General features: G+C 37.9%; 1 long non-coding RNA gene across 1 annotated transcript; it reads right to left on the bottom strand.

Annotated features, from left to right (window-relative positions):
* LOC131418364 (uncharacterized) lies at nucleotides 1–23,706 on the bottom strand. The gene is made up of 4 exons (XR_009222890.1): nucleotides 23,550–23,706; nucleotides 11,243–11,335; nucleotides 3,616–3,664; nucleotides 1–371 (listed from the first exon to the last, which is right to left on the bottom strand). It is a non-coding gene; the product is annotated as an uncharacterized LOC131418364 (long non-coding RNA).
* Between the last annotated feature and the right edge of the window lie 3,789 nt (nucleotides 23,707–27,495).

Raw genomic sequence — 27,495 nt, 5'->3', positions numbered from 1 at the left:
GAACTGGTGAAAAATAGTGAATATTTTCCCTTGGGGGGATTTTCACATATGTGTTTAAGCATCTCCGACCTCAAGAACAAGGTCGGGTTATTTTCCTACCCCTCCTACACCTTATTCAGAAAATACTATAGCTAATCTGATATCACCAGACGTGAGTTGTTTGCAAACATTAAAATTTTAAGGTCATCATCTCATGTGTACGCTGAAAGAGAAGAAATTGAAATAAAGGTGAAAGACTAACCAGTCATTTTCTTTTCCAAAGCCAAAATGTCCATCTCAACAGATAAGCTGGCAACTGAAACTCATCTTCGACAAATGATATCTGTTCTTATTTGTGCTTAGGGCTTCTGTGATGGGATTCAAAGCGTAGGCTAGTGGAAAAAGTGAGAGCTTTTGTCATTAGATCGACCAGGAGGTGAATCCCAACATCACCACCTCGTAGCTGCATGACATTTAACACATTTTGAGCCTCAGGCTACAACTTTGTCAAAAGGACACAATTCCTAACCTTACATGCCACATGTGAATGGCCAATCTCAGTGCCTCCTGGCAAACATTCTCTATGCCCCACTCCATAATAATAGACCCGAACATCCATCATCTTTGACCAGCTCACCTTTCAATAAGCCCCAGTTAAACTGTTGGTGATTTTTTAAAAGTCGCTTTCTGATGGAGATTACTTTTCAGCAATAAGAGGTACCACCAGAAAGTGATTCTAAAATTTCCTTCTTATATTTCACAATGTACCCCGCCCTGCTTTTGGAATTTGGTCTTTCTTTAATACAAATTCAGGTACACTAAATATAAGGGAGATCTTTTCAGTTCTACAATTGGCATAGAAAGATATTGACTCTACCTGACCATCAGTTGATTAGGTTTTTGCTGTTTCAACCGGGCTGGTATTTTCAGCTGAAGGACATCCACAGGTGGTGGCTCAGGGACCCACTCCTTTTGTGTTCCTTGTGCAGTTAAGCACATTATTTTGTGCAAAGCTCAAACCCCCGTTTCATCTCTTCCTAAGCCCTGTGATCTCGGGCAGGTTAATTATTCTTTGTGCTTCAGTTTCTTCAATTGCAAAATGGAGACAATGATAACTAATGCATAAGATTATTCAGAGAATTCAGTGAGTAACATGTGAAGGACTTAGAACAGTGACTTGAATAGAGAAAAAAGTTGTAGTTGTAGTTGCTATTGTTACTGGGACAAATGTAGGCAGCTAACAATAGAGTTGGTCCCACAGAAAGAGCTAGTGTGCTTAACAAAGCATTCAAACCCTCAATCAAAGCTTCCCAAGTCAAAAAGGTCACTGTTAAACATTTTATCTTCTTTCATAAAAATCATTCTTAATTTCATTTAGTTTGAATGCAGTGCTTTATTTGTGGTTTCTAAATAAGACAATGAAAAACGAGAAAGTGTTCTAAATAAGACAATGAAAAGCGAGAAAGTGTTCTATGGAATGTTACTCTGTTATTCAGAGGCAGATCCAACTGTCTTTGGACTTTGAGTCTAAAATGAAATAGTCACTGGTTTTGAAAATGCACAGGATACTATTCACTCTCTGACACTATTTACTCTCTGACATGAAGTTGACATACTTTTAAGGGTAAGTAAGGGATAAATGCCAAAAGTTGTAAAAAGTCAAGGTTTATTTACTAATCACTTTTTAAATAAACATTTTGAAACAGGAATATGCAATGTTTGAGGATATAAACACATCTCATTCTGCTCATTGAAGTTACTCAAAATAACCTGATCATTTTGTCAGTTTGATGGCATCTTCTATTTTTGGTGAACCTTTTGCTTGTTTGTAGAGATGTTTTACTACCATAAAAAGTGAGCATCCTAAACACCTCCAAATTTCCTGAAGCCAAAAGATGCACTTAAGTTGTGACAGCAGAGATAATATAGATTTGTAGGAGGCTGTGAAAGCAGTTTTAAGTGCAAAATTTAAAGATAAGAAGGACCATTTTACTTGGAGTGTATCCTTTCCCTTTGTAATCTGTTAGGCAAACTGATCAGTGTTAATGAAAAGATGTGGAGGGATGATTTGCTTTGGAATAGAAAAAGCACTCTGAATTATTAAGCTTCCTACACATCTTAAAAATAAATTTCCTCTGAAATTCCCATTAGATCCCATAGAATTCACTGAGCAATCTAGCCTTCTTGTTTTGTTTAACGGCTATACGTTCCCAAGGGTCTTAACAACTCATTGTGTTGGAATTGGGCACCAATGTGCTTCTTCTCTGAGGCCTTATCACTTATCTAGTCTATCGATTAACTCTGTACATGGATTGACCATAGTCCAATTGAGTAGCTGTATGATAAGCATCTCAACAATAACACCAGAAAATCTAAGCAGAGAAATAGATGGTGTACTGATAAATAGAAGTGCATGCATTGAATTTTAAAAATATATTTTCCCATTCTGCACTTTCAAAGCTACAATTTAAATACCCAAAAGTCCTTCCCATGAATCCATCAATGTACAATTCTCTAAATTTGCTATATTTTTAATAAACATTGGTCTACTTTTTCTACAAAATTGAAGGAATTATTATTCTAATGCCACATTTTTGGTCACTTATTTATAATTAACCTTAAATTTTTTTTTTTTTTTGGTGACAGAGTTTGGCCATGAGCTAACATCTGTTGCCAATCTTCCTCTTTTTGCTGAGGAAGACTGGCCCTTGGCTAACATCTGTGCCCATCTTCTTCTATTTCATATACGGGACGCCGCCACAGCGTGGCCTGATGAGTAGTGCGTAGGTCTACGCCCAGGATCTGAACCTGTGAACCCCGGGCCGCCCGCCCAAGTGGAGAGTGTGAACTTGACAACTATGCCACCGGGCCGGCCCATAATTAATTAATCTTAAATTTTTTCATCTGATTTAAATATTCTGCTAGCACTTCTTACACCTGACTTCCTGGTCAAGTCCCACTTAAATTTCTGCAGCTGCAAACTCTCAGGCAGCTATTGATTCTATGTCTCCTTGCTAAAGGTTACTAACTTCATCAACAGTAATGGTATAAATTACATCTGTTAAGAGTCTCTTATTGTTGCTAGCTGACAATGTACTTTTGTTTTCTGGCTGTTTAATGTTATTGACAATCATTTTATCTATCAGTCTGCAAAGACTATTGGACTGAATTATTCCTGGATACTATTACCCAGTTGACACACTTTCAGCTTCTGGATCATGAGCTAAAACCAAAAGTCTGATGTTTTTGGCAACAAAATTCACAAATTATCACCAAATTATCTTTGGTCCAAAGAGGCTTAGAGATCATGAAAAGCATGTTGCATCTTACTCCAAGCTTCTTCCTGCCTCCCTTAACCAACGCATGGCATTCAGGACCATAGACTTGGGATAACATCCTTAGTTTGTAGTGTTTAGAAGAAGGAAAAATAAAAGCAGGGTCGTTAAAGATTTGCATAAGGAAGAATTAGCTTAAGCATTATGGCATTAATATAAGCTAGAGATTGTAGATCTGTGGGTCTCAATTGGTATACCATAAACCTTTCATGGGTATGCCACCTAATTGGGAACAGTCTATGAAGTTTTCTTTTTGTTATAACTGAAGGTATTTGTAGACATGACAACAGCTATCACTTACAGTGTTGGTCTATGTTGGTCACGCACCGTCATGGGGGCAGGAGCTGAAACTAACAAGGAGTAAGAAAGAAGAGAAATAGAATAGCATAAATCTGATAAAAAAGAAACATCAAAAACATATGATACAAAAGATGTATAAGCAGAAATCTACAATAACTTTGCTCTATAAGTGTATAAATATACATATGTTATCAAATTTATTGAAGTATAATTTACATACAACAAAATGAAGGTACCCATTTTAAATGTACTGTTCAATGAATTTTGATATATGCATAAACACATGTAACCATCACCCAAGTGAAGAAAGAAAATTTCCAACACACTAAAATACTCTCTTCTGCCCCTGCCCAATCTCCCAAACCAACCCCAGCTGTCATTACACTGCTATCAATATAGACTAGATTTACCTGTTTTAGATATTCATACAAATGGAATCATGTGGTATGTATTCTTTTGTGTTTGGCTGCTTTTGCTCAGCAAAATGTTTTTGAGATTCATTCATATTGTATGTATCAACAAACATTTATATACAAATATACAAGCAATCTGTATAGACATTTGTTTTTATTTTTTTTTAGGTTCATACCTAGGAGATGAAGTGATGAGTTATATGGTAAGTTTAACTTTATAACAAAGTACCACACTATGTTCTAGGATATTTATACTGTTTTACCCTCCCACCACCAATGGGTAACATTTCCAGATCTACATCCTTGCCAACCTTGGTAATGTCAGGTTTTTTTCATTTTAACCATTTAATTGGGTAAAGAGTGGTATCTTATTGTGGCTTAAAATTGCATTTCTTTGGTGACTGCAATGTGGAATATCTTTTAGTCTTTATTGGCCAATCATATTTTTTCTTTTGTTAGGTATATGTTAAAATATTTTGCTCATTTTAAAAATTAGGTCATCTTTTTTATTACTGAGTTATAAGAGTTCTTTTTTATTCTGGGTATAATTTTATGTTAAAGATATGTATTGTGAATATTTTCTTTCAATCTTTGAGTTGACATCTTTTTTTTTTAATGGTGATTTTTCAGCAGCAAAAGTTTTTACTTTTGCTGGTGCTCAATTTATCAATTCTTTTTTTAATGGTTAGTACTTTTTGTGTCCTAAGAAATCTTTGCTTATGCAAGGTCATAAAGTTTTAGATTTTACACTCAGTTCTATGACCTGTTTTCAGTTTATTTTTGTATGTGGTAAGAAGTAGGGTTTAAAGTTGATATTTTTGAGTACAGACATTTGATTGTTACAGCATTAATTTTTTAAGGACTATCCTTTCCCCAATCTGTTCTGTTCAAGTTCACTGACTTTTTCTTCTGCAGCGTCAAACTACTATTACAACCATTTAGTAAATTTTTCCCTTCAGATATTATATTTTCCAGTTTTAAAAGTTTCATTGGTTCTCTGTTTTTTCAAGTTTTCATTTCTCTTATTGCATTCACGTTTTTAAATAAATACTTAAACTATTTATAATAGCTATTTTAAAGTCCTTATCTGCTAATTCCATCATCTCTGTCACTTTTGAGTCTATTTCTGTTGATTAATTTTTCTCCAGGTTATGGAGAAAATGTTTTTCCTAGCCCTTTGCATGTCTAGTAATTGTTGATGTTACATTGTTGAATGTCTGGATTTTATTATGTTCCTTTAAAGAGTGTTGCTTTTTGATCTGCCAAGCATTTAAATTTTGTGTGGATTAGTTTAATCTTTTTGAGGCTTGTTTTTAAGATTTGTTAGGAAAGGTACAGAGTAGTCACCAGGGATAATTTTGCATGACTACCGAGGCATGGACATTCTAGTGTCTCTACTGAATGCTGTATGGGCTCAATAATGTTCCTCCACTCTGGCTGGCTGGAACTTGAATCCATCTCAGCCCAATGGGAGATATCATTCAGTTTACAGTTCTTCAGTTATTGTTCCTTCCCTAGTAGTTGTTCTTTGCCTTGTGGATTCTTGCCTTATACGGCTTAATAATCAGCCCAAAACTCAAAGGCACCCTTATGCATATTTTTTTTTACTTTTTTTCTATATATCTCCTTCCTGTCTAGTACTCTGCGCTGCAAATTCCAGTCACTTCAGCTTCCTCAATCTTTGATCTTTGTCTCCTCATTTCAGCAAAGTCCCATGTTCTACCTGGGTTTTCCTTCCCTGAGTGGCAATGTGGAAAGTGTCGCTAGGCAAAAAAGTCTGGGCTATCATGTCCTCACCTTATTTGTTTCCTTTCTTTCAGGGATCATAATCTTGCACTGCCTGTTGTCCATTGTCTGAAAACAGTGCTTTCGTGTATTTTTTCCAGTTTTCTAATTGTTTATGGTGGATGGTCTCTTCAATAGCAGTTAGTCCATCGTGGCCAGAAGGAGAACAAGCATATTTTTTAAAAGTACAATTAAAGCAGTTATTTTACCACAAACAGGGATAAAGTGCTAAAGGGCTCCCAGCTAAATGTTATGGTTACTTTAGATGTGATTTATTCCCTTTGAGAGCACTAGTCAAATTTAGGTTTTAAGATTTATGCCATAAGTACTGATGGAGATGACTATTTCCCAAACAGCAGTTGCTCAAGTTCCACTTTTGTGATTTTTACTCAAGACCACTTGCATTATAATTTACTTAAAATATTTTCTGTAAGTTGACTTGCTTCTAACTTAAATTTATTTGAAAAGTAAACTCTACAACATTATCATAAATGGAGTTGAGAAACTAATTGTATTTTTCTAATACATATTAAAATAAGCAAATAGCTCTTTAAAAATAAACAAAAAGTATCTGTGGACTAAAGCCATCTTATATCCCACCAGGGGTATTTTCTACACCTAGCCATACTGGAATAGATCATACAGACATTGAATGAAGAAGTGACACAGGAGGTGGAGATGAAAAATGTAATGACCATTTTTCATTTATAGTTTCTGATAGAGCCATAAAATTTTAAAACTAGAATGATGTTAGAGAATGTCTAATCCAACCTCCTCATTTAAAAGATGGACTGGTTCCTTCTGAAGGCCTCACAGCTGGTTAATTAATTCAACAGACACTTTTCAAGGGCCAGGCATGTTCTAGGAGCTGGGAATATACAATAGTGAACAAAACAGACAAGCCCTCTTGGAGCTTACATTCTAGCGAGGAATAGAATCCTTTTCTTTGGCTCTGTGCCCAACTGTATATTATTTAATGATCTATATTCACAACAAAAGATAGCACCTGAACATTTTAATACCTGTCTGCAACTTGTCTCTCAACACCTTTAGAAATAAGGCTTTGCTCTATGTAAAATCAATCCGGTTTTATATTAATCTGTCTAACACATCTGAAATATACCAGCTCACACGATGATACTTTGTACTTTCTAGTGGGGCTACTTCTCATACTTTTCCCTTTAGCCATAAAAGGGAAAACAAATCTCTCCTTTTTACGAGAAAGTGCCCATTACCCATTACAATTACGTAATTTGGAACTTTGTAGGAGGTAGTCAGCCTCTAGTTGCAACACATGTTAGAGCTTATAGACCTGGTCTTTTGGTTTCTTATCTCATCTTGCTTCATGATCTTGTTCCTGCCCTATTTTAGCCTCTCTTGATGTATCACTCTTCCAAAGGGTTTGTGCTGTTTGTATCAGTTCCTATATCCCAGCTCTGTCTCCTTTCAGACCTAGAAACTCTTACCAAACCAAGCCTCTTCTGGTCTGAGGAAAAGAAGACTCTACTCTGACATTCCAATCTTGAAAGCTGCCTCTGTTCCTGACAACTTCGATGTTTTTCACAGGCACAACCATCCCCAGAGAGGCAGAAAGGGTAGGATGGAAGAAATCATCAGAAATGAGTTTGGGCACACAGGTGACTCTCTCCTTTTTGTCTTTAGATCACTGGAATTAGTGAAAGCTTCTATGAACTCATGGAATTTTCAGCCTTTGAAATTCCCAGACGTCTTCAAGTTGTCTTTGAAGAATGCTTATTTTACAATGTGTGTTTTTCCTTAGGAACGGAGAAAAACAGAGTGGGTCTAATTAGAGGGATAGATGAGGCTTGAGGATAACTCCCTTTTCTTATGGACTTGCTGTGTCCTAGGCATTGTGCTATACACTTTACATGCTTTTTCACTTTTGACCTTCACAGCAATATAGCGGTAAATGAACTATATGTAATCTCGTTTTACAAATGAAGACCCAGACATAGAATCTTGGAGAGGCCACTTAACTTCCCTAACATCAAACCACCAATACGTGGTTAAGTCAAGAGTCAGTTCCATTTGATACCAATGAAACTCTTCTATAGCTCATTAATACCAGGGTCAGGGTAAAAATCATAAATCAAACATATGTATAAAATATTAAACATAGGATTTATCCTTGTATATTCATTTTATAGCTGAACAAACTGAGGCAGAATCTGTGGGATTTGCCTCAAAATCACTAAGTGAAATAAGTGGTGATGTGAATTGGAACTCTAGTCTTTTGAATTTTATTCCAACCTTTTTTCCAACACAGCATGGTAATTCCAAGAGAAAATTGTTCATCTTTGCATTGGCTTGAGTTGTTTGGTTAAAACCCAGTGTATGAAGAGTCATAACATAGAGATTTTAAAGACAGAGTTATAACACTGGCATTATAAAAATATTTAATTCCATTAAATTAAAAAAATATTTATTAAAATATCTATTTGTGTCCTGTTATTGATTACATTATGCCTTTTTTGCTACCTGGATCCCAAATAAACTATTCTATTACCAGACCAAAACAAAAGATAAAGTGCCCTTTCAATTTCAAGGAAATTGTCTTGGGCTGTCTAGATTAACTATCTCATCCTGAAAGATGTGTAGATGTGTAACTGGTGACAATACAATAGGAAATGTCTCTTTCCTCAAAATGCTCTGTTAGGATATGGCTTTTGAAAGAGAAAAAAAAAAAATTAGTTTAATTGTAACCATGTAATCATTGAAAACAATCTTGTTTCAGTTGCCATCACTGCAAATGCAATTATGGCCGATTCTCATGAGTCTGTACTAATGGGAAGAGGGTGTAACATGGATGGTTGACAGGCTCAGATAATCCAAATAACTGACTTTCAGCATTTCCCCCACTAAACCTATTTAGCAGAGTTGCTAGCAAGTAATGGAAATTGCTTATTCTAGTTTCCTTCCTCTCCTCCCCACACCCAGCGCCCCCAACCCCAGTCACCCTTTGACGGAGATGTTAGTGAGCAATAAAATGGCCAAAAAACTGTGGGAGGAAGAAGAGAGAAGGAAAGTCGATCAATCCTTGAATAAATAAGAGCTATTTCAATATGATGCTTTGGAAATGGAAGATCTTGCTCCTTGTAGAATACTGTTTTGATTGATATCCTTATCACATATACTTGTATAATAAGCATATCTCAAATGCAATTTTATTAAATTCCTATTACATAGGTGAAATGTGAATTCACTTTCTTTATTTAAAAAGATTAAACATTACAGATATAGTTGAGGTTTTATTTGACCTCTTCCCTCAGTTTTAGACCTTCCTCCTTTTCTCAAAAGGAACACAACAATCCTGACACCTGTTTACAATGATATGAAATGTGGAGTTTTTAATCTATCCAGGTTTTTTCTATATATTTACGTAGAAATTTAGTCAGAGAAAATAAGCATGTCCTTTTGTTTTGTTTTACAGTAATAATAGACTATCTCTATTGTTTAGCTTTGGGGTAGACACTGTGATGCATTGCCCATATCCCTCTTCAGTGAAGGACTCATTGCCTCGGCTGGGAATGCTATTAGCAGACAGTCTTCACCTTCAGCCCCCTCAGAGACTGCCTCGGCCTTGCCCCTTTTAGAGGCAGCCAATATCCAATAACTGACCCAGTTCCATTTGATACTAATGTGTAAGTTCTTATGCAAGTTCAATGCAAGACTATAAATGTCTTGCCACATTGGCCCAGCTTGAGACAATTCAGAATAAACTTTCCAGATTCTGAGATCTCTGTGGAGTGACTAAGGCTGCTATTGGGGCTGCATCTCAGCTCAACTTTTCCCTCTGCCCAATCCTGCTTCCTCAGGTGTCGACAGCAAGAATATTTCTTAATAAATATCCTGAACAGTAAACTGCATCTCATAGTCTACTTCCCAGGGAACCCATCCAGTGACATGCCACTTGCTTCTTTTTTCACTCAAGGCTGGGCCACTGATCATCACGTAGGCTGCCCGTGAACCTCACATCAAGTTGTTAATCTGTCGAAATATTTATTTAGGGTTATTTCTTATGGGAATTAGCCTCTCTTATTTATATATGAAAGAACTCTTTGGTTGTTCCCAGTTTCTTCCTATTGCAAACCACATTATTCTGAATATTTTGTACATATCTTCTTGAGTGCAAGCATTTCTCTAGTGTTAAATACAGAGAAGCGGAATTGCTAGGTCTTGGGATGATGCACAAACTAAAATTCAATAAATATTGTTGCACCATTTTCCAAAATGGTTATACCAATTTCTATTCCCAGTAGTAGTATATGGGAATACCTCTTTCTCATATCTTTCAAACATGGAATTTTAAGGGAAACTCTTCATTTTTGGATGGAAAATGTTTTCATATGTAGTTGAATTTTTTTTTTTTTTGGTGAGGAATATTGCCCCTGAGCTAACATCTGTTGCCAATCTTCCTCTTTTGCTTTGAGGAGGATTGTCCCTGAGCTAACATCTGTGCCCATCTTCCTCTCTTTTGTATGTGGGATGTCACCACAGCATAGCTTGATGAGCAATGTATAGGGCCATGCCCGGGATCTGAACCCGTGGACCCTGGGCCGCTGAAGCAGAGCGCATGAACTTAACCACTACGCCACCAGGCTGGCCCCTGTAGTTGAATTTTAATTAGTTTCATATATCAAATTCCAGGACATAAAATTTAAAAAATAGTAGACACTTGACACTTTCAGTTTAGTCTCTTTGAATGTAGTCCTTGATGGTGCGTGATTCATGCCACGAAGTCACTCACTCTCTTTTCTCCTAAACTATACTGCCTACATACAACTCTCCTCCAAAGTCGGAAGGTATCACATATGTCATCTAATTAAATTTTACTGTACCTCACTGAGGGAAATGAATGGCTGCCGTAGTCTTCATGTATCTGAGATTAAACAGGTCATGAGGAGGTATCCTTGGTGAATGTCAAAGGTCTATTTTATGGGTAGAAAAACATGCAGGAGGGTTAAGCTTCTATTTCAGCTTTAAAAAAAATTTTAAAAAGCATATAGAGCCATAGGTCGTTTAAAAGTTTTAAAAAAACAAAACAACAATAAAATCTGCATTCTGGGTGGCTGCTTGCAAGGCAGCTGTAATCACTTGGCCGAATCACATCTTGCTCACTGCTCCTCCCTGAACTTCCTTTGTCCTCAAGCTGAGCATAATGCAGAGGAGGTCTGTGTGGGTCTGGGACAAGATGGAATTTAGACCAGCTGTTTTCAAAGGTTACATTAGAAACTCTAAAGGCTAAGAGGTTGCTGTGAAAACTGCCTTCTAAAGTCAGAGTCCCCACATAATATCACATGTCTGTACCAAGAAACTATGGTAGGGGTGAAACTGGTAACACACAAATCTTCCCAAGATGAACAAAATGTTAGGCCCTATCGATGAGGCACAAGGACATATTTGACTTACCAAATATCTTCCATTTTTGTGGTTTTTGAGGTTGCAGTAGAATTCAAACCTCTCCGGGTTCAAGTTCATCTAGTCTTGACAAAATATGACTTCCTGTGTCAGCGAAAGAAGGTTTTGATTTAAAAAAAAAATTCAAGGCAATTAGATGAAATAGTTCACCAACTATAAATGAATCAAGGTTATACCGGAATATACCGGGGTCAAAAATCTGGGAACGAAACACAAGCGATGGACTGATTGGGGGTTTCCTCGGGCCTTACCACACTGGAAAACCCTGAGTTCCTGTACGTCTCAGACTTCGTAAAAGGGCAAGATGACAGAGCAGAAAAGACAAAGAGGGCTAAATGGGTATACATAAACATTGGGAAGAACGCTTAAATTTGGTCTCTTCTCGTGCAAATGTGTCCCTTCAAAGTGCCATCCTTTCTATAATGATATATATCGTTTGTTCATTTAGGCAACAATACTGTGCTCACTCCATGTCAGGCACAGTTAGAAACTTGCTCTACAGCAGAGAGTAAAATAGATACAATCTCTTACAATCTTTGAGTGAAGAGATAAGAAAATAAGTAAACACAACTATTCATAAACAAATACTTGCAAACTGAGATAGTTGCTACGAGGAAAGTAATTGGGGTGCTCTGATGAAGAATGGAGGAGGAGACCTATGTAGATTCAAGTCGTCAGGGGAGAAGTGTCTGAAGAAGCACCATCTGAATGGAGATCTGCAGAAGGAGCCAGGGGCCAAGTTTCTCAGGCTGGGGGCTGCTCATGTGAAGGCTCTGAGACAGAGAAGAGCTTGGGCTGACTGGAGGCTATGGGGAGACTGTACTGGGACAGTGGGAGAGTGGTTAAAGCAGGGGCCAGATGGTCCCAGAGAATGAAATGGCACTGGAGAGTTTTAAGCAGGGAGGTGACATGGTCTGGATTTACATTACAGAACTATCACTCCAGCTGCAATGTTCATACTTTATTTGGAGGAGGACATGGGCTGGGAAAGGAGTACAGACAGTGGAAGCAGGGAACTGAGATAGTGGACAATTGCAGTAGTTCAAGTGCAGCAGGGCAGAGGAACAAAAGTGAGATGTGTTTATTTATCTGTTCCCTTGTCATTGGCTGTACTCATCCAGACCTCTGTCAAAGCTGACATGAATGTGAAATGTTTGTATAAGTCTGATTGTATTGCGTGAATTCCATTAAGCATTCTCAGGGGAAATTACAATTAGTGAAGCCAGAAGGCCATTACTATGGCTTTAAGCTTTGTCAATTGCTAGAGACTGCAAGCATCCAAAGCACCACATCTGTGAGTATAGTAACGTGCAAAATACTTGAGCTTTTGGGGTTTTGCAAGTGTTTGCGTGTGATGTGTGGTGCACGTGGTTGCCATGGTAGTGAGCTCTTCGGGCAAGAATATTAGGAGGTAAACTTGCCCTTGGTCTCTTTTCCATTTCCTTGACAAGAGCTTGCATGAAGGAGGCAGAGAATAACCAATGTAATGAGTTTCTGATTTTTCTGTGTGTATGTTCATGGAATATCTGAAAAGAAAGGAAGGCATGACATCTGTTTCAAATGGCAGCATGTGAAGGCTCAAGAGCTGTTAATTTTAAAGCTCCAGTGGAGACTTTTGATTGACCTTACATGTTCCACTGCTTGTAGATAGGCTCCATCAAAGCAGACATGTTTTGAAATGTGCTGGTCCAAACTCTACATGTAAATTTGTTTTCATTTCAGTATTTATTTGTCCATCAAAGATGTCTGTGGAGTTTCTAAGGGTATTCATTTATTGTTTTGGAGAAAGTAAGGAATTGGATGTCTTGTACAGTATGATTGCCAGGCACTATTGAACAGCCATTTGAGATCTGTGGTCATGAATTTAAAGTGATGTCAATCAGCACTTTTAAATAGTCACAATGCCATATTCTTCTGAGGCCAATAATATCTTCAGTGGGAGTTGCTTTAATTTATTTTCCTTGGTATCTGTGGCTTGAGTCATTCTTTCATTGAGTGATAGATATTTCTTGAGCATCTGTCATGAGCCAGGCACTGTGTTGACAGAATCCTCAGTAATAAGCTAACAGCAGCAGAAGTAAACAAAAGAGAAGATAAAAGTTAGGGGAGAGGGATGGAAAATAACAGGAAAAGAGACTTTTAAATTCCTCTGGTGTTCACTTCCCAGTCTGCCATTTTCCATCTATATGACCTTGGGTGAATTACTTAATCTATGTCATTGTTGCCTTCTCTAAATTTGAAGGCTTAATTAAACTATAGAGTCCTTGGTGGCCTTTCAGAGAAAGGGGTAACCAAAGGGCCGAGTATGAGACGTATTTTATATTTCAGATATCTCCAAAACTGATAAGCTCCAAGGATTCTGGTATCTTATTTAATAGGTTGCAACATCAAGAAACTTCGATAAAGTTCTTCGAGGTTGAGAACTTGGTGAAGCTTTCTGTTCACAAAAGGAAAATGAAGTGACTGTTAGCAGGCTGATGGGCTCTGAAATTTTCAGTTTCACCTAGAAAACAAGAGCTCAGGATCTTGGGGGCTTTAGAAATTGCGTGTGTGTGTGTGTGTGTGTGTTTTATGTTGAGTTGTGTGTGGGCAATGTTGGCCATGTGTCTTTTTTTACACCAAAAATATAAAATATTTGGACCAGAGGAAATAAAGCCCCACCTCATTTGATTTTACTTTTGCTCATTTCTGGGTCCCCATGCTGACATAATCCCAAAGGCTAATTTAGCCAAGCATCCCTAATCCCCTGGAAGCCTCAACAGTCAGCCATATAATTCAGTGCCACTCTACTAGAATCTTCAATTCAATTTCTCAAGTTTGTCAAGGAGAAGGATTAAAATGAGTTTGTCCCATTAAGTAGAAACAACACTGAAAGATCTAAAATAATATAGAACTTATCACCCATGCTGATACACCAGCCTTTCCAACTCCATTGTCTAGAGCAATGTTTCTCAATCTGGGGCAATTTTGCCTCCCAAGGGATATTTGCAATGTCTAGACACTTTTTGATTGTCATGACTCATGGGTGAGGCAGGCAGAGGCCAGGGATGTTTCTAGACATCCAACAATGCACAGGACAGCCCTCACAACAAAGAACTTTCTGGACCAAAATGTCAGTAGTGATAGTTGTAAAGTTGAGAAACCCGGGTCTACATCACTCCTTCAACCCCATAATCACATGTGCCAATTTCCAGGGTTTGTAAGCATGCTAAAAGAAAAAGTTAAATATTTAATTTAATTTAGATTTTGACATGGTACATCAATAGGTTTCTGATGCAAAGTGCTTTCAAGTTTGTAACATCAAATGTAAAACAAGTTCATTTTTAATAAAAATAATAATAATCTCTTACATATATAAGGTACTTTATAGTGTGCAAAACAGATTTACATATATTGCCATGTTTGATTGTCACTTCAATCCTATTAGAATTATAGCTGGCATCTAACCATTTTATAGAGAGGGAAGTATTTTTGCCTATTGAATCTCTTGAAATGGCTTTTCAACTTGTTATAACACCTTAATTATTGAGGAGTCACCAATAAATCTGTCACATGTCAAGTATTTCTAGAAGGAAATATTCAGGGTGTGGGCTGCTTATGTCTCTCCCACTGGGAATGAGTGAACTCACCCAGGAGGAAAATGGAACTTTAGGGACTGCCTTGGAAGTGGTAAATTGTGTGGTATGCCACAATTGTGCCACACATCTGATTTATAAAAATTCATATTTTTGGAAAGCAGCAAATCATATTAGAAGCGATTTTCTTACTTGAATTGCCTATTTTATAGAACCTGAAACAGAAGAGGGTTATGGTCAGGGAAAATTCCCGGCTTCTGATTTACCCCTTGTATGGCTTTTCCATGCTGTGATCCCTAGAGCACAACTTGAACATTTAGTGAAGAAAAGATCAGGGAAATCAGATGCTGAGCTGTTTTTTGGGTCTCCTTGGCAAGCTAAAAATTTATAAATATAAGTGTGTCAAGTCCATTAGACACTCAAAGGACCATGTTTGATTCTTGAAATGTCTTGAAGACAGTGCCAAGAGATTATCAGGCCAGAGACAAGGATTCAGAAGAGTCTGCCGAATGTGAAATGAATTCTTCCCTTGTTTAGGACTGGCACAGAGTACATTGCTTTTGAACCCACGTTTTAGCAGGAGGCAGACCCCAGGGTGAAATGCTGGTTGGACTACTTGCTAGCTATGTGAAATTACAGCAGGTATAAGATGATGTTCCATTTCCTCATCTGCTAGATGGGGATGGTACTCTCTGGAGCAGCAGAGAAGACTAAAGGTGTAACGTAATGGACTTAGCACAGTGCCAGGCTCATTGGAAGCACCCGAGGACCTCAAATCCTTCTAGAAGGTGCTGTAAAGTTCTGATTATGGTCATTCTTGCTGGTGTAATCTCTTTTTGTGATATTTCCTTGGTATAAATGTATGTTCACTCTTTCCTGTGTACAATGCCACTGTCCTAAATCAGACTCTTGACATGTTTTGCAAACAGCCCATGAATGAGACCAAACCTGCCCTCTACTTAAAAACCCTTCAAGGAGTCTAACTTTCCTAAAGGGCAAGTCTTCCTTTGCTTGCCCTTCAAAAGTTGGGGCTCCCTAGGGTTTTCTCTATATCCCACTGTTTCTCTTTCATGCTCCCTGATGCTGTATTTTAATGAGTTTTGTATACACCAATGTTGATAGCAGCATTATTCACAATAGCCAAAGGGTGGAAGCGACCCACATATCCATCAGTGGAGGAAAGGATAAACAAATGTCGTAAATACATTCAATGGAATGTTATTGAGCCTTAAAAAGAAAGGAAATCCAGATACATGCTACAATATGGGTGAATCTTGAAAACATTATGCTTAGTAAAATAAGCCAGATGCAAAAGGACAGATATTGTATGATTCCACTTACATGAGGCACCTAGAATAGTCAAATTCACAGAGACAGAAAGTAGAACAGTGGTTACCAGGGGCTTGGAGAAGGGGGAATGGAGAGTGATTTCTTAATGAGTACAGAGTTTCAGTTTGGGATAAATGAAAAAGTTCTGGAGATGGTGATGATTACACAGCAATGTGAATGTACTTAATGCACTGAATCGTACACTTAAAAATGGTTAACATGGTAAAATTTTATGTTATGTATATTTTACGACCATAAAAAATTTTTAAATAAGCATAGTAAAATAATAACAAGGAAAATTGCTACTATTTATTGAATATTTACCACATACCAAGTATTAGGGTAATCATTTTATGTTTAATCATTAATTTAACCCTTACATTAACTATTGGAGATCAGTGCTATTGTTTTTTCCATTTACCAAGAAGAAAATTGAGGCCTTGAGAGGTTAAGTAAGCCCAAGGTCACATAGCTAGGAAGCAGCAGAGCTGAGATAGAAACCCAGGTATCAAGTTCCAAATTCTTAATCACTATTTTTACTCCTTCACCTAGTCCCTGTATGTTGACAACTGTGACATTTTGAATCTTTAGCCCAGACCTTAGAAGAACAATGATCAAGATGATAATAGTGATGCTTTACTAACATTATTTTCAGTCTCTCAAAAATTATGAAATAGTTCCCATCATCCCAATTTAAAGATGAGAAATATGAAGCATGGGGAAGTCAAATAACTTGTGTAAGTTCACCTATCCATGGTAGAGCCAGGATTTAAACCTAAGTCAGTCTGATTTAAAGCCATATTCTTAATATGACTGCCTTCTTGAATATTTCACAAGCACTCTATTCTAAGATAAATTCTCTTTTTGTCATACTTTAAAGTTTCTGAACTGGGGATATACCTTACAATATCAATACAGTGTTCTCCCTACACCCCAATATTAACTTGATGGATGGCATTTGTAGAACTCAGGACATACAGTATTTATCACTCTAACCCCAGGGCCTAGAACATTGTAGGTGCTCAGCTTAAGTTTACTAAAACATGATCAGCCCCGAGATTACCAAAAACTGGCCAGTAGGTAAAGGCCTAAATGACAGAATCAGGAACTTGGGTAAGAAGATCAAGAGTGAATAGGAGAAATCCTCTAACAGCCAGCCCTCAATGAGTCAATGAGATGTTTCTGAGGCCAGGAAACCTTGGCTATCCCAAGGCTGACTTAGAGAACATAACCATGTAATTGTGAACAGTTAAAACCATTCTATGTGCCTTTTGGTCACCCCTTTTATGGCCACCTTTCTCTATGCCTGTGCTTCTTTCCCTCTCAGGGGGCATCTCTGCCTCATGACTAAGAACTGAGACCCTCAGTGGCCCCTAGTCTTGTCGTGGGCAGTGGTGTCTTGCCTCCACTGACATTGCTGCGTCTTTACCAGTTTTACAATTGCCCTCAGAGACTGCAGAAAATGGGACTGGACAACCTGGAGCCCAAACACAATTTCCAAGACCTAAATCCCTGACCCCCGTGGAGATCCTAAGAGATGCGGTGGAATGCAAACTCCACCAACGAAGCCAGTCTGCTTTGTTCTGTGAAAGAGTTCTCTAACAACCATGAATCATTAGGCATCATAACGAAAGGGCCAATTTTCCTGCTGTAAAACCAGCTTTTCATAAAAATAGGCATCCTTGATGTCATGGGTAGAATTAAATGACCTGAATGCAACTTTTTAACAAAGGAAATAGTGGCAAAAAGTTTTTGCCTTTTTTATTTCCTGGAGTATATCTTGCCTGTACTCAGATCTAGATCTGGAACAATTTACTAATTGTCTAATAATAATTCGACATTACCATGACAACCACAATGTTCAAAAATTGCTGGTAGCAAAAGAAATCACTTCCCAAGGAAAAATTTTTGTTGAGAAAATACATGTCATTTTTCAAGGCGTAACAAAAATAATGGTTATCTTGAAATATACTATAATTTTCCCAATTAGTACTGATAATGTCAATCCAAACTGCAGTTGAAATTTCAATGTGATGGAGTCATAATGAATGTAAAGGTTGACCTGACTGGTATTATCTTATAGAAGAGGAATGAACCTGTGCTTGGAGAGTTCCTTGAATTACTCTAGTCATCAAATATTCATGCTATAAAAACTCTGCAAAATGATATTTCCTAAATAAATGTCAAGAATCAGATGGCATTCAGTGAATGATTCCAGGATGAGTGCAAACGGTGTTTCTTTAATTAAAAGCAAGCAAAAAATGATAGCTAATGAAATGTCTTGATGGGACAGGGAAAGATAGGAAAGAAAGAGTTCTGGGAAAACTGTCAGAGAATTGGAGTCTGATTCTGAGGAGAGGGGGACTAGGGGCAACTTCCTCATTTCTGCAGAGCCAGTTCAAAAAATGCCAAATAGTAAAATACTAGCAAAAGTATTAGCAAAAAATACTAGCAAAAATGCATCCACAGAAGGGAGAGCCTTAGCATTCCTCTAAGGGGAAGGAAGCTGTAGTAAATGTAATTGGGAACATATGTTGCTATTATTAAAAGTAATAATAACTAGCACTGAGAGAGTGCCTCCTCCATGCCAGGGAGTTTAATAAGCACTTTGTGAACAGTATATCACCAAATTAAGCTTGTGTAAAGGGCACCAGCAAAGCACAAAAACCTTTTTTTGCCAGAAATTGCTATTTTGCATTTCCAAAAAAGCACTGAATTAGTCTCAGAGGAAAACACGGAATGTTGCTGTGAACTACCTTTGTTCATATTTTGAATTGATATTGTTTTTATTTTAAATTACATAATGGGAGGGGGGAGGCAGCACCAGATTCTCTTCAATATTCAAAAGCTCTAAAGTTTTGGCCCTGGTCACTGGGTCTCCCTTGCCACTCCCTAGTTAACTAGTTAACTAGACATCAGGTAATCCCACGAGGAGGAGGAAACCGGGGCAAACAACTTTAAATGAGATTGGAGCACCCGTCTCCCTCCTACCCTGAACTTGCTCTGAACCACTTGACTGGAGAACCTCCTGTTCATCCTGGATACACTGCCTGTTGCAAATCCCCCTTGTTGTTTTTATCTGAACTTTGTGTCTGATTCCATATCATCACTCCCCAGGATATTTCTATCCAGGTTGAAAACACACACCCCGCTTCCAGGCATCTGCTTCACGTTTCCTGGATGGCCCAGTAATGTGTTTGTTTAGCTCACTTCGCATTAGACTATAGATTTTGCCAGTGGCCTTTTGAACACCGGCCTCAGGATGTTTGTTTTTGTAAGTTTTTGTCTTATCTCACTTCCTCTGAAAAAGCCTCACTTTTCACAGCTTGGCTGAAGCCTGAATAAGCAGCTCTCGGAGCCCTGCCTAGACATCTTGCCAGTTTGTGAGGCTAAATTCTTTGCAGTTTGAAAATTATAACCATTTTGCTTTGTTGCATTTCATCAAATGGCCAGAAGAGCATTCCAAGGACACGGATAAGCATATAGTAAACTGCATTCTCTCCCCATCTTTCCATCCTTCCCCCGACTCCTCCTCTCTCACAAGCGCATGGAACCGGGATGAAGTTCAGTGATTCTCAGATGCAAGGGAAGCACCTGGAAAACGTCTTAAAATGCAAATTCCCAGACCACGTCCTCAGAGACTCATACTCAACAGCTGGGTGAGCCCTGGGAATTGGTCTTTTTAACAAATGTCACCCTCCTCCACTGCCCCCATCATTTTGATGACAGTTTGTAGATCTGAACATGAAGAACCTCAGTAAGAGTGGTTAAAATCTTGCACTCGAATGTCTCAGATCTGGCTTTGGATCCTAGGTCAGCCATAACCTGGCTGGGTAAGCTTCTGAACCCCAGTTTCCCTCAAATGTGGATAAAAGAAAAAGTTTTGTGAGAATTCAATGGGCTTGGCACAAAGTGAATGCTCAACAAATACTAGCTCTTATTTTTAAGTCATTACATTCTAAAGAAAACAGTAGAAAACAGAATCTTATTAATAGTCTTCTATGTGGAGAAAGTGGTCTGAGTCTATGTAAAAACTGAAGGCGAAACGTGGACCAAAATATGAAAGACAGAAAGTGAGTGCCTCGCCCTTTTATTTCCCATAATCTACAGCTCATGCCTCTCCCTTCACTTGGTACCCTCTTCAGTCCCATCTTCACTCAGCATCCTTCAGGAAGTTTCTTGCATTTGTTTCAAGGTGGCCTTCCTGACCCCTAGGTTAAATCCACAGCCCCGGTTACTTCCTCTTGATGTGCTCATCAAGTGTTATTGTTAATTACTAGTTTGGCATCTGCCTTTCTGCTAAACTGTGAGCTCCACTAAGAGATGGGATCTTGTTGCCTACGAGCCTTCTTGTCAATGGGAGGTTCATAGCATGAGCCTGATACAGATCTTTTGAGGAAATAAATAAATATAAGGAAGATTTTTAAAAAATTCATTAGTGCTGTTCAACTATGACATAGAGTCTTGGGGGTACTGACTTGCCTGTCACAGCAGGGCCATTCAAATGGACCACTTGGATATATTGCTAAGGAAATCCCTGCAGGGAACTTGGTGACCAGTTGGCCAAACAGTTTTCCAGAGGACTTCCAGGAAATCTGGGGCAGTTTCTTGAAAAAAGTCATAATGAAGAGCTCTGTTTTGCCATTTGCAAGGAGTTGGACAAATTGCACAAGGAAACGCCAGATGACAGCATCAATTTTAATTATGTCTCAGTGAAACACCTAAGGTACCATTTAAATGATGCACAGCCCACAGGACCTCCAAACGATGAAGGCAGAATTAATGAGGTAGAGACAGAATGATTCCATTTACCAATATACCCCCAGCCTGGCTGCATTTAAATTTTTTTCCTTCCTCATATGGAGAAATTTTAGCTTGGCATTAATATTCCCACAAAGGAAAGGTGATTCACCAGCTGAATGAATTAAGCATTCTACCAGACTTGGTCTCAAAAGTTGGAAAAACAGCAAAAATCACACATTATTTCAAGTCTGAAAAAGCTGAGCTAATATTTTTTCTCCATTGTCTTTTATTTTCTGCTTCTGGCCAAAAATAGAAAGCCACTTTTATGTCCTTTTAAACGTGTTTCTTAGGGAAAAGGCACCTTCCCAGTGGAAGCAGGAGCAGAGAATAAGCGCTAAGTTCTATTTCTTTTGGCATGTCGACTTCATTTGAATTTTGCTAATATGGCTGGAATTTCCATTAATGCAAAATAATAGGCTACCTGGAAGCTTAGAAAAAGTGAAGGAAGAAGGCTACATAATTCTTAGCCATGCTCTTACTCAATTTAGTCCTTATTACAACGTAACTAAACTCCATCTATAGGACAATCCCTCTGACTGAATGTTTATATTCCATTATTTTCAAAGAAAATCAAGAGTGACAGTTATGTGTGACAAGCATGTGAGAGTACATAGATAAATTATGCCTTCATTCTTCATTTTTTTGGCAAAGTCATGGAGATGGCATTTTTAAGGCATTTCTACACATTCCTCTAATCATTTCTTTGAGCCCATTTGTTTTCTCTCTTCTGGGAAAGAAAATACATTGAAAACAAAGACAAAGTGTACTCTCTGGCCAAGTATTAACATTTCCAGCAATAGACTACCTCTGAGTTCTGGAGGGTCATTTTGCAAAGGCCCTGAACTTAGTCTGGTTGATGAAAACCCCTGATACTTGTTAGTAGTTTGGGCTTCATCAGGTTTATCACTTGCTGTAAACACAAGGAAAAACCAGTGTGGGAACAAGCATATCATCAGATGGGAAAGTATGGAAACATTGTGTGGAGATAAACCCATTCTACATCACACTTTCGATGAAGCCCGTGCAAAAGAAGAGTACACTGTCTTTCCTGCGTGGATAAAACAGCAAGAGAAGGATTACTTTACTGAAGCAATTTCCAAAGTGTATTTTGATGATATCTATGGTCAAAAAGATTTTGCACAATAACTCCATACTCCTTCTACTTTTGAAGAGTCATAAGGCATTTTAGTCAATTAATGACCCTAGGAATTCCTGAAACCATGTATACTCTTATTTAGCTTTTCCCAAATTCACTTTACACCTATTTTACAGCACACCTATTAGCAAGAACTAGACTTCCATTGAAAAGTAGTACCTCAACCCGCAAGCCCCTCTCCCACTCCCCAGCCCTTCTTTTCTTCAGACTTTATTTAATGTGAGAATGACCTATAGTAGTTCCAATACTTTCCAATCCTTTGTATGTCATGATACCTATAGACAAGTAAAATAAAAATTACAGCAGTTGCACGCCACACATATACATATAAAGGATCAGTAACGTCTTTTTTTCCACTTAATGTTTTTTGACTATCTTTGCCTGCCATAAAATATTCTGTGACTTCTTCTATTCTATAAATTTATGAAGTGCTGGGCCAGACAGGAGGCCACAGCCCCAAGGGCTGAGGGAACCAATAGCATGGGGAAACCCACTGTACCACAGCGTACCAGTTGGGAATTCCATTCTGATGAGCTAACAAGTATGTACAGGGTGAACTCACCCTGGTTATTGGGAATATTTGTGCACTGACTGTGGAGACCTCTGTACTCACCCATCAGTTGGTGTCTTCAGGTACCTACCTACCCAGTGTGAAGTCAGTCATGAGCACTATGACTAGTGCCCTTTGTTTCACTGCCCACACCCCCCCCAAACATTTTACAGGGAGCTGGTGCTATGTCATCCCAATGACTACCCTCATTTCCTATGTTAGGTTCACTTCATTCTTCCTGTCTTGGTTTCCATAAGAGGCAGCGGACCAGATGGAAGAGAACTGAAGGATGATCTATCAACTCTCCCTGCAACATTTGGAGGATTTTCACTCCCTTTTAATTAGGAGCAGGCTGTTCTCAAAGGATCGCCTTTGCCTCCCACTGCCCTACTTGCTTCCAAAGCAGACAGCCAGAATTTGATTTTACTATCAGAGCTAGGACTCTGGGAAAAAGGTAACCAGGTATGAAAAAAGTAACTAGCAGGGAAAAGCTATTATATTCAAATAGACTGATGGGAGCTGATAGGAGTTGAGGTGTTTTCTAAATATACCTATTCACTAATACCAGGTTTCTTATTCCCATTTCAAGATCTCCAGGCTTTTTTCATTGTTGTTATATTTTCCCCAATAGAATTTACTATCTCCATTTTATTTCCTTTAAAAGTAATCCATATTCATTGCTCAGAATTGAAATTATACAAATGAGCAAAACAAAGAAAACAAAAATCACTCCTAAAACCACACCCAAATAGAATCATAGTTAACATTATAATGTATTTCTCCATATGTATAATGTATTTCTCTTTTTCCTTGCGTAAATATTTGCCATTTATTTTAAAACATTGGAATAGTTGTGTATAATGTATTACAAATATCTTTTCCCACCTTGCTATACACCTCACTTGTCTTTAGATGCCATGAAATATTCTTCCATGCTATCATTGCTGCAGGCTGCATGAACTCCCTTCTGTGGCTCTGTGTGTGGTGATGTATTTGATCCATTTCTTCATGTAATCCAAAGTAGTGGTTCAGTGTTTCAGATTTTTTTCATATTATAAACAGTGTTATGGTTAATACCCCTGTAACTAAATCTTTAACACACACCTTTGACTTTGTAATATTTTTGCTTAATTTCTTCTGAGATATAACAAACACAGAAAAGTGCATAAAACATTTTTACAGTTAGTTGAATAATTCTAAAAACGAACAGCGACAGTTGCATAACAATGTACTTAATGCCACAGAACTGTACACTTAAAATGGTAAATTTTATGTTACGTATATTTTACGACAATAAAAAAAAACGAACACTGATACAATTACTACCCTGGGCCAGGAAAAGGTCATTGCCAGTAGCCCATGAGCCTCTCCCCATCACAACTCCTCAGGCTTACTCGGAGGTAACCACCATTGTGATTTCCTTCTTTTCTTCTTAGTTTTACCGAATATGAATGAATATCCCAAAATAATCTGTTTTTAGACTTTTATAGAAATGGAATCATATTTTTGTGTCTGACTGTTTGGCTCAATGTACATTAGTAAGATTTATCCATGTAGTTTGTTCATGTACATGGCTGCATGGCATGCCACTGTATGAATATGCCATAATTTATCCCTTCTACTCAGAATAGACATCCCAGATTTGTACCACTACTAACAGTCTGCAATAATCCTAGGGCACATGTGCACCCATTTCTCTAAGGTGTACCCCCAAGACTGAAATCCTTGAGTCATGGGATAAATATATCTTTAACTTGAGTAGATAATGCCAAAATAAGTGATTATATTATTTACATCATCTGTGTATGAGGATTCCAAGTATTCTACACTCTCCCAACATTTTATATTTTCAGAGTATAAATTTTTTGTCAATCTATTGTACAATCTATTGTACGTAGATGTACAATAGTATTTCATTTTGGTTTTTATTGGATATGCCAGATTATTTATTTATTCTTTTTTTGTGAGGAAGATCAGCCCTGAGCTAACATCTGATGCCAATTCTCCACTTTTTGCTGAGGAAGATTGGCCTTGAGCTAACATCTGTGCCCATCTTCCTCTACTTTATATGGGACACCACCACAGCATGGCTTGACAAGCAGTGTGTCAGTGCACACTCGGGATCCAAACTGGTGAACCCCGGGCCGCCGTAGCGGAGCGCGCGCGCTTAACCGCTTGCGCCACCCGGCGGGCCCCAGCATATGTGAGATTAATGAGGTTGAATACCTTTCATATATTTATTGGTGATTTGGATTTTCTCTTTTATAAAGCAAAAGACTTGACTCTTTTGCAGACATTTTTCTATTGTCTATTTTTTTCTTCTTGTTTTGGGAGAGATTTTTTACATTTGAAAAACAAGCCCTTTGTTGGTTATATGCATTTCCCCAATTTATAGCTTTTCTTTTCACTCTCTTAATGGTGTCTTTTGATAAACAGTTTTTTTTTAATGCAGTGAAATATACAACCTTTTCCTTATAGTTCTTTGTATTTTGTTTAAGACATTCTTATCTACCCTGCACTCATGAAAATATTGTTCTATATTATTTTCTAAGTTTTATAATTTATCACCTCCTATTTGGATTATAAATTAATTGGGATTTTGTATATGATGTAAGGTAGAGGTATAATTTCTTCTTCTTCTTCTTCTTTTTAAATATATGGATACCCAATTGTCCTAGCAACGTTTATTAAAATCTGTCCTTACCCTACCAAACTGCCATGCTACCTCTGTCATACAGCAAGTGCCAAATGCCCATGTTACATGCATGGTTCTGTTTCTGGGCTCAATGTTCTGTTCCACTGGTCTGTTTGCCCAACCCTGATCCACAGTTAATTCTAGTATACAGTAATTATTGATCCCTGGTGGAGCACACCACTCATATTGTTTTTGTTGTTCTTGGCTCTTATTCATCTTATTCATCCTTTGCAATTCCATATACATTTTATATTTAGCTTATCATATTGTTGAAAATTTTGAAAATTTGATTGGGATATATTATATTGGAGGAGAATTTCTATCTTTACAATATTAAGGCTCTCAATCTATGATCATTTATTTAGGTCTTCTTTACTGTCCATTAATAATACTTTATAATTTACTCAGTAGAAGTCTTAACTCTTTTGTTAGATTTATTTTTACATATTTTGATGCTATTATGAATGCTATCTCTTTAAAACTTTTATTTTTTGTTTGCTGGTATACAGTAGTACAATTAATTTTTTATATTAATATTATATCTAGAAAACATATTTAATTCTCTCATTAAGCCACATAATATATCTGTAGTTTCTTTTGGGTTTCATACATATAAAATCATATCATTTTTAAGTGACAAATTTGTTTCTTCCTTTCTAATCCTTATGCCTTTATTTCTTTTTCTTGCCTTACTGCACTGACTAGAACCTTCAGTATAATTCTGATTAGAAGTGGCAATAATGGGCAACTTTGTCTTTTTCTTGATCTCAAAGTGGGAATACACCTTAAAGTATGATAACTGCTGGCGTTTATTTTGTAGATCTCCCGTATTAGATTAAGGGAGTTAGGCCCCTCCTATTCCTAGATTGCTACAAGGTTTTCTATTTTATGGTGAATGAATATAGAATTTTTTTCAAATGCTTTTTCTGCATTTCTACATCCTTTGAGATAATCTTATGAATTTTCTCTTTTAATGTTTCATTTACCCATCATTTTGTAGCAAACCAGGCCAGTATTTAGTGGATTAAAAGAACTTCCATTTTATTACCCCTTACACATCTGTGGTTGGGAGGTCTCAGCAAGGTGGTTCTTCTGCTCCTCTTATGTAGGTGTCCCCATGCAGTTGCAGTGAGGTGGTATCTGGGGCTGGAGTCATCTGGAAGCTCATCTTGGATGTTGGAATGTCCCAGATGGCTCATTACCTATCTGGCACCTTGGTGGGGATGGCTGGAAGTCATTGCAGCTGGGATGCTGGGATGGCTGGACCTCTCTTTCTCCATGTAGTCTCAGGGCCTCTCTCTCTCTCTGTGGCCTCTACACGTGGTCTCTTCAGCTGGGTAGCTGATTTCTTACACGGTGGCCCAAACTGCAAAGCAGAAGCTACCAGGCCTTCTTAAGGAATATTACTGGAACTGGCACAGCATCACTTCTGCCACGTTCAGTTGGTTAAAGTAAGTCACAGACCAGCCCAGATTCAGAACCAGAGGGACTACACAACGATATGATGCCAAGAGGCCATCTTTAGAGACAAGCTACCACAATATATTAATGTGGTGAATTATGTCAATTAGATTTTCTAATGTCTACTAGCCTTACATACGTGGGAAAAACCCAACTTGGTCATAATGAATTATCTTCCAATATAACGTACTATTTGCTTAGGTTGGCTTATTTCACTTTTTCATTATAATGTATTTTTTAAAAAATTGTGGATCGCTCTTGCCCTTAAAAACAATCCAGTATTACTCTTATATGAAAATAGCTGAGGCACCAAGTTCTTTCCTCTCCTAATATATGTCCCAAGATGAAACTCCTTTGATCTTTCCATGGAGGGGATGAGACACTGAGACAATTTTATTGCTCCCAGCATGGCAGGCATCAGAACCTGAGAAGCCATGATTTCCCTCGATGACTCACTGTCACACTAGCGTATCCTGTTCCCTGCTGATGGTGCCACCTTTTAACACAACAGCACTCAGAACACCCTATATCGGTAATGAGATGAGTCTCCCTGGCTGCCCCCTATTCTGTGCAACCTCACAATGGTTGCATTGGAAGAATTATGATAGTAACTTCCTGCAGTCCTACAGTGCCCAACAAATGGAGGGTGACTCATGCCTCTGACAGGGAAGTGAA

The sequence above is a fragment of the Diceros bicornis genome, chromosome 2, assembly GCF_020826845.1.
Source record: "Diceros bicornis minor isolate mBicDic1 chromosome 2, mDicBic1.mat.cur, whole genome shotgun sequence".
Classification (NCBI taxonomy): Eukaryota; Metazoa; Chordata; class Mammalia; order Perissodactyla; family Rhinocerotidae; genus Diceros; species Diceros bicornis.
This window is presented reverse-complemented; position numbering and strand designations above follow the sequence as displayed.